The sequence below is a fragment of the Quercus lobata genome, chromosome 12 (genome assembly GCF_001633185.2).
Source record: "Quercus lobata isolate SW786 chromosome 12, ValleyOak3.0 Primary Assembly, whole genome shotgun sequence".
NCBI lineage: Eukaryota > Viridiplantae > Streptophyta > Magnoliopsida > Fagales > Fagaceae > Quercus > Quercus lobata.
This window is the reverse complement of record NC_044915.1, coordinates 16,074,962-16,086,691: the sequence shown is the minus strand read 5'-3', so window position 1 is coordinate 16,086,691 and position 11,730 is coordinate 16,074,962. Positions and strand designations below refer to the sequence as shown.

Genomic DNA, 11,730 nt, shown 5'->3' with positions numbered 1-11,730 from the left:
TGAGCATTCATTTGGTTCTTAAAAAAAGAAGAAAAGAACTGAGCATTCACATCCACATCAGCATAGATAGATGGTATGTTTAGTCATAATTTTGCTCAATCAACCCAAAATAGTCCCTACATTAGGCTTGCTTTAAGTTAGCCAAGATCTCTATCTCACCTTGAAACTCCCAGACATTGGGTAGTGGCACTGGCCAGTGAGTGTTGTCGTTGTCGTCCCCACTGACTTCCAACAAAAGCTTGCTAAAAGGAGGGAATATTTTTCTGCTATAAGAGCATCCACAGCAGTGGAGTTAAAAATTTAGCTTTTTAGCTCCACCAAAAGTTACTTTATCTATTTTACCTACATACATACTGCAGCAATGGATCTATTTTAGCTTTTAACACAATAAAATAATATAAACATCACAATAAAATAATATATCCATTATAATAAAATAATATATCCACTACAATAAAATAATATATCTTATACAATAAACAACAACCACAACCACCTTCAACTGCCACTGCCACCGCCGCCGCTGCCGCCACCGCCGCCGCCATCGCCGAAGACTTTTTTCCACCGCCGTCGTCGTCGTCGCTGCCGCCACCGCCACCGACGACTCTTTTTCCGCCTGCCGCCGCCGCCGCATGATAGCAAATAATCATCTAGTGTTAACAAGTGATTTTTTTTAACCCCAAATTATACTCGTACTTTTTTTTTTTACTAAAACAATTTCTCAATTATCATGATAGCCTATTATCGTCTCAATTATCCGGAAGTAACCTTGGAACAATGTGATCTATGAAATGAAGGAACTTTATAAGAAAACATATAAAATAGAATACATATTATAGCAAGAACAATGTAGTCCATAGATTTGCTCACATACATAACTCAAACCAAATTACAATAAAACTCACACACTCGCACAAGTTCCTATGACTCATACTAAACCCACATACAAAAAAGAAAGTTCCTACGACTCGCCTTGCAGTTGCCATAAATGTTCAATAAGGTCCGACTGGAGTTGAAAATGAATTTCTCGGTCTCTAATGCGTCCATGCCTCTCAATGTATGACAAAAATTCATCACTTTGTTCACGTAACATTTACAGAGGAGGATTATCCACTCCATCATTTTGTTCATAATCCAAATCTACCACTTCATTATCATCCCGCTCATCTTCTCGTTCATCTTCAACAATCATATTATGGAGAATTATGCACGCTTTCATGATCTTTTTAAGTGTTTCAAGATAAAAAAAATCGTGCAGGTCCACGGACAATTGCGAAATGTGCTTGAAGCACTCCAAATGCACGCTCAACATCCTTCCTATACGCCTCTTGGGCTGCTGCAAATAATTTATACTTCTGTCATTGTGGAGCTGGGATTGTTTTCACAAATGTTGCCCACTTTGGATATATACCATCAGCAAGGTAATATCCCATAGTGTAGTCATGACCATTAATTGAGTAATGTATTGTAGGAGCACGTCCTTCAGCAAATTCATTAAATATATGAGATCGCTCTAACACATTAATATCATTATTTGACCCAGGTAACCCAAAAAATGCATGCCATATCCAAAGATCATATGATGCTACTGCCTCCAAAATAATAGTAGGCTCACGAATATGACCACAATATTGACATTTCCATGCAGATGGACAATTTTTCTACTTCCAATGCATGCAATCAATTGAACCTAACATACTTGGAAAATCTCGACGTTCGCCGTGAGCTAACAGTCTAGCAATGTCTTCATTGTTTGGCTTTCTCAAGTATTCTTCAGAGAAAACATCAATTACCGCAGTAACAAATTTTTTCAAACTTTCTAATGCAGTAGTTTCTCCAATCCGCACATATTCATCTATCAAATCACCCGATACTCCATACGCAAGCATTCTAAGTGCAACAGTTATCTTTTGTAATGAAGATAAACCAAGTTTGTTGGCACTATTTCTTTTTTGGACAAAATAAGAGTCATGAGCTTCAACTTGAGATTGAATACGAAGAAAAAGAGAACGCTTTATCCGAAATCTCCTACGAAATAAAGCGGGTGGATATATTGGTGTGGGAGCAAAATAATCAAGAAAAAGCCTCTCATGGCCTACCAAATGATTACGTTGGATAGAACGACGACGAAGCTTAGGTTGTGATGCTTCCATAACAAGTTCTTCGATTATCTCATCTTCATTTGAGTCATCAAGAAGGAACTTGCGAATTCATGGATGCAACCTTCAAGACAATTGGAAATCAATTATTACTATAGATGCAAGATTAGAATTAAGTGACATAAACCACATTAAAATGAATATAACTAATTCACGCACAAATCACAACACAAACACATAAATCTAAAAAAAAAAAAACTTGGAAATACTATGAATGCTCATTGTTCATAGATTTATTCTAAGACCTGTCATCTCAAAACCAAGCATATGATACTAGGAATGTTCAATGAATAGAAATAATTGGATGAAAGACATTCATAGTGGCTGTAATACTCATAGTTGATCAAATAATAGTTTCATTGAATCAAAGAATTATATCAATGCCTATCACAAGATCAAATAGAACTTAACAAAAGATAAAAAAGATTGCACTTCAAAGTTTTTGCTAGATTGCACTTCAAGTCACAACACAAATACATACATATAGTTTAAGATAATTCATTAAGTGACATAAGCTACTACAAAATACATAAAAGTCTAAACTACATCCAAAATACAATTAAACCCATTAATTACGTGATCTTCGTTTTGCCATGATTTCCTCTTGGAGTTGTTCATAAAAAGCTTTTTGTGTTCCGGTTAAGCCACTTGTATCTATCATCATGATTCTCTCTTCCTCTAACCTTTCTTCCCGCTCACATTTTTTCTTCTCAATCATCATTCTTTCCTTCTCAATCTTAAGTTTTTCTTCTTTACTTTCCTTTTTAATCGCAAGTTTTTCCCTCTCAAAAGACATTTTTTCCTCTTCCAACCGAGTTACATCCTCAATCAATTTCAATTTTTTGTTCAAATATTCCCCTACATCTTTTCCGGTGGCTTTATTCTTTCGGATGGCCTTTTTGGCCTTCCTACCAATAGGTCTCTCAAAATTAGAAGTGTCACCAAGTCCGGACCCACAATCCCCTTCACTAATAGATATTGCCTCTGAAGTTGGAGGCACGGATGATCTCGATCTAGCATTGTTAGGATCGGCAAACTTTGGTTGGTCCTTTAACATGAGCCAACAATGATCAAGAAGAAAGGGTTTCTTGTGCTTCTCTAAATACAAAGCCTTCGCATTGATAATCTAAAAAAAATTAAAACAAATATAACATGATTAATATCTTCAAACTATTGGTGAATGGACATTTTAACACTATTGTAATATAATTTATTCCTTATCTTCTTCGGTTATACCACTTTGATGAAGTGCGTTAATTTGAGCCATACACCCAGCAAACCTATTTGTCTTTTCACTAATCGTACCCCAACGACTTAGCAAGGAGATAATAGTACGTGTGGTACCGGATGTATTGTACTGCATAAAATATTCCCAAACTTTTTGGCGAAATGTATTTTGTGTTTGTTCATTACTGTTTATGGCATCAACACTAGTATTGAGCCATGCTGCCACTAAGAGTTTATCTTCTTCTACAGTAAAGTTAGAGCCTCGTTTTCCTTTTGTAGAAGAGGCATTTTCAACTTGTGGTGGTGAAGGTGGAGAATCAGAAACTGACACAGGAGTATTTTGAGACGTTCCCAAAAATTGTGAGTCAATTTCTATATCCCGTTCATGATACTCGTGATGAATGTTAGGTCTCTACGTAACTCTGTGTCCCTACGTGACTCCATAAAATTAGAAAAAAAATATATAAACTTCCCTGCACACAGAAAATTTCCAAACTAACATTTATATTAACACAACAAATTACATAAATAAATTACACAACAAACTTACATTTATATTACAGAGACATTTATATTACATTTATAGACAAATTACAAATTACAGAGACCACACAACAAATTACAGTGACCCAATACATTCATGTGGTTTTATGCAACACAGGAATGTGGTTTTGTGCAACACAACAATTTACAGAGACCACCCAAACGTAACTCTGGTTTTGTGCAACACAACAAATTACACTAAGAACAAAACATAAAAACTTTCCTGCACAAATTACAGAGACCACATAATCCAGACAACAAATTCCTGCAAACAGAAAATTCCCAATACAGAGACCACATAATCCACACAACCAATTCCTGCAAACAGAAAATTCCCAATACAGAGAGCACAGAATCCACACAACAAAATAACAGAAAATTCCCAAACAGAAAATTCCCAATACAGAGACCACATAATCCACACAACCAATTCCAACAAATAGAAAATTCCCAATACAGAGAGCACAGAATCCACACAACAAAATAACAGAAAATTCCCAAACAGAAAATTCCCAATACAGAGACCAACAAAATCACACTAAACCCAGAAAAATTAAGCATGAAAAAATTCATTACAAAAGAAAAGAGAGAGCACTGACCTGAAGTGGATCGGCTGGGACGACGACGGTGACGGCGACGGCAACGACGTGGGCTGGGCTGGGACGACGACGACGTGGAGAGCTTGATGAGTGAGATGAGAGCTTGCGACGGCGATGGACGGCGATGGTGATGAGTGAGGGAGATGAGCTGGAGTGCGATGAGTGAGGGAGATGCTTGCGACGGTGTGGGCTGGGCTGGGCTGGGACGACGACGGACGGCGTGGGTTGGGCTGGTCTGGGACGGCGACGGTGATGAGTGAGGGAGATGAGTGATCTGGAGTGCAATGGGTGAGAGAGATGAGTGAGGGAGATGCGGCTGGGATGGCGTGGGCTGGGCTGGGCTGGGTTGGGATGGCGACGGACGGCGTGGGCTAGGCTAGTCTGGGATGGCGACGGTGATGAGTGAGGGAGGAGTGATCTGGGAGATGAGTGAGGGAGATGGAGATGAGAGTGACGGTGGAGATATAAAATAAAAGAATGAAAAAAATGAGGTGGGATTTATTATTTTAATCGGGCAGTTGATTAAATTTTTTTTTTCTTTTAGATGAGTGCTACAGTGCACATCTATCTATAGATGTGCACTGTAGCATATCTGCCAAATTTTATGGCTTTGACTCCACTGCTGTGAGCTTATTTTGCTATATTGGTGGAGCTAAAATAGCATTATAGCTTTTTAGCTCCACTGCTGCAAATGCTCTAATAAATTGAGTAGGTTATCAAGGGATTCACATCCCATGCAATACCTATTGCACGGTGTGCAATACCTTAAATCCTAGCCATCCATTTAATCCAATGACTCCTTATTTTGACACCTCACCAAATAACAAAAAGACAATTTTACCCTTAAAATATTTCACAACCCGCCCACTATTTTTAGCCAGCCCAATTTTCTAGTAAAAGTCTGAGTAACCAAACAAAAAATCAAAAAAAAAATTTCTCTCCCCTGCGCAGCTGCCATCTCTACCTCTCCTCCAACCCATTCTCTGCCTCTCCTTCAATCCATTGTCACAGCAGCCCCAGATCATACCCAAACACTGAAACTTAGCATTTGAAACCAAACCCCCAAACACTCACACTCCCTCTTTCTTGTGTGTGAAGTTGTCCCAAGTCCCAACTTTCATGGAGTGAAGGTCTCTCTGAAGCCAAATGCCTTTGTAATAGTCACCGCGAGTCCATCCCCAACATAGAAGAAGATTGAGCAAGACAAGAATAGAACACAGAAAGACAGAAGTCAGAAGAACAACCTCAAACTCCTCTGCTTCTTTCCACCATGCACACTTCAATCTCGATCTAAGACTCGCCCTTTCCACTCGGTGAATTCATCAACTCAAATACCTGGTTTTGTTTTCTTCTTCTTCTTTCAATGGCATACTCTTTATTCTTTTCCATAATGAGCTGACTTTCTAATCTTGCCCAAGATATGTATTAGTTATTTCTTATACCCAAAAGAAAATCACCATTTTTTTTTTTTGGCTAAATCTCCCTGTCCATTGGAATATTTAGCCAAAACATAATTTGAGTTGAAAAAAGTTACTTTTTGTTGGGGAAAAATCCTAATCCCCTCAATGTCTATGTGTGAATTAAAATATAGAACTACCAAGCAATAGCAATATTATGGAAACCAAAAAAAAAAAAAAAAAAAAAATTCAATAGGCACCGCATAAACACAACCACACAAGAACACCAAATCTTACGTGGAAAATCCTCTAGTGTAAAGGGAAAAACCACAAGGCAACTCTGAAAAATATCCACTATGAAATAGAGATTTCAATTATCAAGTTTATGCTAAACTTGAATCCACAATAAATTGGATATACAACAAATAAATCTCAATGAGTAAATACAATCTCACCACAAAGCTAGTAGCAAAATCTTCCTCTGAATGCTCCAACTCTCCATGGTTGTAGCACTCAAAAACTCCATGAGAACTCTACCAATTTATCTTCCTTGTGTGTAACTTGAGCAAAGAAAAAAAGTATCTCTTCACACGGACTGCACCTTTCAAGTGGCTGAATATCTCTGTGTTTTTGCTTACTCTAGAACTCACACAAAATGGCCGAACATAGCTCTCTATTTCAGCTCTTCTCACTCAAGGCCGAATGACCCTTTGCTTCTTTCTTTTCTTTTTCTTCTTTTCTCCTCAGCGTGTTTCACACACTTGCTCAGCTTTGCATTAAACCAAAAGTTGACTTTGGAAGCTTGAGGAAGCAAGATCATTAAGAGGCACGGCTGACTTGAAGACTTTTGGAAGCAAGCTTGTAAATGAGCTTTGACAATGCATGTGGGCTGGAATCCAAGGGTGTCACGTGCACCCAATAATCTCCCCCTCCAGCACACTACAGAGGAGATCTTAACCCAAGTCTTTAGTTAGAACTCATGCCGACCAACTCAACACAAAGCTTTAACTTCTCTCTAGACACAACCTTAGTTAACATGTCAGTTGGATTTTCATCTGTGTGAATCTTCTCTAATACAAATGACTGTTGTTCAACAACTAATCTCAACCAATTGTATCTCACCTCAATGTGCTTCGAGCGTGAATGGTACATAGAATTCTTGCTTCAGTCTATAGCACTTTGACTATCACAATCAACTACATACCCATCTTGCTTCAAACCCAATTCTTGGAGAAACCATTTCAACCAAAGCATCTCTTTACTTGCTTCATTAGCTGCAATATACTCAGCTTTAGTTGTAGATAAGGCAACAAACTTCTGCAATCTTAACTGCCATGATATAGCTCTCCCTGCAAAAGTAAATAAATGCCCCAATGTAGATTTCCTACCATTAAGGTCACCTACCCAATCCGCATCTACATAACCCTCCAAAACTGGTTTAGAATCACCAAAAGTCAAGCACAATTTAGAGTTACCTCTCAAATATCTAAAGATCCACTTCACTGCTTCCCAGTGATCTTTACCAGGATTAACCATGAACCTACTGACAACATCAATTGCATGAGCAATATCTAGTCATGTGCAAACCATAGCATACATCAAACTCCCAATTGCTGAGGAATAAATGGTTGATACTATGTCTTTTTTCTCTTTCTTGGATGAAGAACAAGATTTCTTTCTTAGCTTGAAATGAGCACCAAGAGGTGTACTGACTGGCTTGGCATGCTTCATATTGAACCTTTCAAGAACCAACTCAATAGAATCTACATACCCAAAATTTGTTTTGCTGGACCCAAGTCTTTCATATCAAATGACTTGAACAAGTCCTTCTTCAAATTTCCAATCACACCTGCATTTTGTCCTACTATCAACATATCATCTACATATAGCAGAAGAATAACAAATTTACCATTGGGAAATTTTTTTACATACACATAATGATTTGCATTTGTCCTCGTGTACTCATGACCCACCATGAATGAGTCAAACTTCTTGTACCACTGTCTTGGAGCTTGCTTCAAGCCATACAAACTCTTCTTTAACTTGCAAACCATGTGTTCTTTCCCTTTCACTTTAAATCCCTTTGGCTGATCCATGTAAATTTCTTCTTTCAAATCACCATGAAGAAAAGCTGTCTTCACATCAAGTTGCTCAAGCTCAAGATCCAAGCTAGCTACTAATCCCAGAACTATCCAAATGGAACTCATCTTGACTATTGGAGAGAATATCTCATCGAAGTCAATCCCTTGTTTCTGACTGAAACCCTTGACTACCAATCGAGCTTTATACTTCACTAACTTCTCACTATCTTTCTTTAGCTTAAACACCATTTGTTTTTCAATATCTTCTTGCCTTTAGGAAGTTCCACCAAGTCATAATTCTTATTCTTATTCAAAGAATTCATCTCTTTATGCATAGCCTTCAATCAGCTTTGCTTATCCTTATGAGACTGTACTTCCTGAAAACTTTCTGGCTCCCCCTCTTCAGTAATCATAGTATACTTAGAAGCGGAGTATCTAGTCGATGGACGACGCTCTCTAGTAGACCTTCTCACTTGAGGTTCTACCATCTCTAGTGGAGGAGGCTGCTCCCCTACTCAACACCATCTGTATTTGTCACATCATCACCATCAACACTTGCTGGCTCATCAGCATCAAATTCAATCGGTTCATCACCATAATTCTCATCTTGTACCTCTTCCCTATTTGTGGCATTATCTAAGGAAGAAGAGGTAGGCGTAAGATCAAGAACAGCTTCAACTGTAGCTTTAGGCTTCTCAGTTTTCTCAAACTCTGCCAAGTTTTCATACTCATGAAAAACTACATCTCGACTTCTGATCATCTTTTTTTCTTTTGGATCCCATAGCTGGTAGCCAAATTTTGCATCTCCATATCCAACAAATATACAAGGAGTGGATTTGCTATCAAACTTTGATCTTTGTTCCTTAGGCACATGAACAAATGCCTTGCACCCGAATAACTTTAAGTGAAAGTAAGAAACACCTTTTCCTGTCCATACTCTTTTTGGAATATCAAAATCCAAAGAAACTAATGGAGATCTATTAATTAGGTAGCATGCAGTCATAACAGCTTCACCCCATAATGACTTAGGCAGATTAGCCATTCTCAACATACATCTGATTTTCTCAACAATAATGCGGTTCATCCTCTCTACCACACCATTTTGCTGTGGGGTACTAGGAACTATCTTCTCATGTCTAATACCTTTCTTGGAGCAGTAATTTTTAAATTCATTAGACGTGTATTCACCTCCGTTATCATTACGGAAACACTTCAAAGGCTTCCTTTTCTCTCTTTCTACCATGGCATGAAATTTCTTCAAGTGCTCAAATACCTAGTCATTTGTTTTCAAAACATAAACCAACACCTTTCGTGAAGTATCATCAATAAATGTAACAAAATATTTATTGCCACCTAAAGTCTCAACATCAATGGGAAGAGCTCGAGCAAACCATTGGTAAAGGCAACCCAATTGAAGAATCAGACATTGCTAAGTTACCTTATTTACAAGCTATAGTCAAAGAAACTTTCCGGTTGCATCCAACAGTTCCCTTGTTACTCCCACATAAAGTCGAAGCAGATGTTGAAAACTTGAAATTAGTGGGTTCACAGTCCCAAAGGGTGCACAAGTTCTGGTCAACGCATGGGCCATTGGCAGAGACCCAAGCATATGGGACAAGTGGAAGGGCTCAAGTGGTCATGTCATTAGAAGGTTATAGTGGAGTTGTCATGTCATTAGAATATTATATACAATAATAGGAGTACTATTTGGGGGAGGGCTCAAGTGGAAGAGGCGAAAGATACGCCAATTGCAAAGTTTTTGGATCTAACATTCACATGCACTCTGGTCAAAAATTATATTTAGCGTCAATTATATCGAACTTCAACCTAACACTCTTGAAAAGTTGTGATAAATGTCACGTATAACTGTATAAGTCTGACCTGTCCAACAAAGGCACCATCATGATACCAAGGGGCGTTTAATAATAGATGTCTAGTAATGTTATTCAAGTTTTTGTAACTGTGGGTGAAAAAATGTATAAAAATACGTGTTGTGGTATTTAAATAACAGTTTTTATTATTTAAACATTGTTACTAAATAGGACCTAACTTACCAAAGATTGGACAATTGGTCAAATTGCTTTTATTGGGTACATTGTTTTTTTGTTTTTTTTAAAAAAAATAAAAAATAAAAAACATAATTTATTAAAAATTTCATATCTATAATGCTAACTTGGTATACCAACTCTTTTCTTTTCTTCATTTTTTAAGATTTTCCTTTCTTTTCTTTTTCACTCTTTTCTCACCTCTTCTTCCAACTATTGCTACAACCCCCTCTCTCGAGATTTTATTTATTTATTTGGACTATATCCTCATCTATATATATTATAAAACTAAAACCTCTGACTTTTCGTTAATCTCATGAGAATTTGCCACTCCAGTTTGTCACTTCCACAATTTTATACCTCATTGTTATTTTTTAAATAAATTAACCTTTTTTGCTCAAGTTTTTTTACTTCCCACCCGATAAACCATTCCTTCTTCTTTAGAAATAAATAAATAAATAAATAATAACCTTTGTTTATGTTGGGAAATTTAAACCGCAGTTGATAAAATTAACAAGTTTTAAACCTAAGTTGTTAATTAGATTTATCATGAATAAATCTTGTTAAAACAAATAAACATCAATATCATGTCAAAAATAAATGTAGCGCAAAAGTAAATAAGACAAGATATGATGATCTAGGAAAACCAATGAAACAAACTAGTTTCACAGTAAAAAATCTAAGAAAAAACCTTTCTGAAAAGCAATCCACTATAGTAAAAAGAAGTTTTAGACAACATTTTCAAGAACATGACAAAAAATAGAAAAATCAAACAGTTTTTTGAGAACATTTTTTGTGGAAATAAATTTCTCCCAGGTCTATGAGCAGTATGATAGTTGGAGACTCTTAATCTCCACGAGGATCACGACAATGATATCATGCAACCTCATCCATACATATCATTTTGCTATTAAAAAAAAAAATTTGTCGACTCGACAAGAGACAAAATATCTGATCTTTAGAATCTCTTCACCATAATCCGCTGTAGTATGTGTTCGTGTCTCTTCCTAGTCGACTAGTTCTTTGTCTAACCACTTATCTTCGAACACTGTATTACAGTACTCTTCAATATATTTTATTATCATTAGAACTATACTTTTGACTCTTGGATATTTTTTTTTTGGGTTGATAGAAAGAAACAAAATATGGCAAGAGTGCCGTTGTAGTCACATCTAGATAGAAATCGTCAGGATTTTAACCTTTTACCCTTATTTTTAAAAATATTAGGCAATATGTCTCTATTTTGAAACTATATAAATTCGTGTCTCTCTTTTAAAACTTGATTTTCTCAAAATCGAGTTTCAATGAAAAATTTGATTGGTTTAAAATCGAGTTATGCCCGATCAAACTTAAAAAATAAATAAATAAATAAAAATTTGCATGGAAATCAAGTTTATGAAGCTCGAGTTCCATGAAAAAACGCCACTATAGGACTTTAAAAAGCCATTATAGAGTTCCCTGAACTTGGTATGGGTAATCAAACTTATATATATAAAAAATTGCATAAAAATGCAACTATAGGGTTTTAAAATGCCACAATAGGGCTCCCTGAACCTGGCATGGGCGAACAAACTTATATAAAAAAAAATTGCATAAAAACGCCACTATAGAGTTTTAAAACGCCACTATAGGACTGTAAAATGCCACTATAGGGCTTCTTAAACCTAGTATGGGGCGAT

At 36.7% G+C, this 11,730-nt stretch overlaps 1 pseudogene; it reads right to left on the bottom strand.

Annotated features, from left to right (window-relative positions):
- Positions 1-1,093: 1,093 nt before the first annotated feature.
- On the bottom strand, positions 1,094-6,427 carry LOC115970291 (annotated as a pseudogene).
- Positions 6,428-11,730: the final 5,303 nt, after the last annotated feature.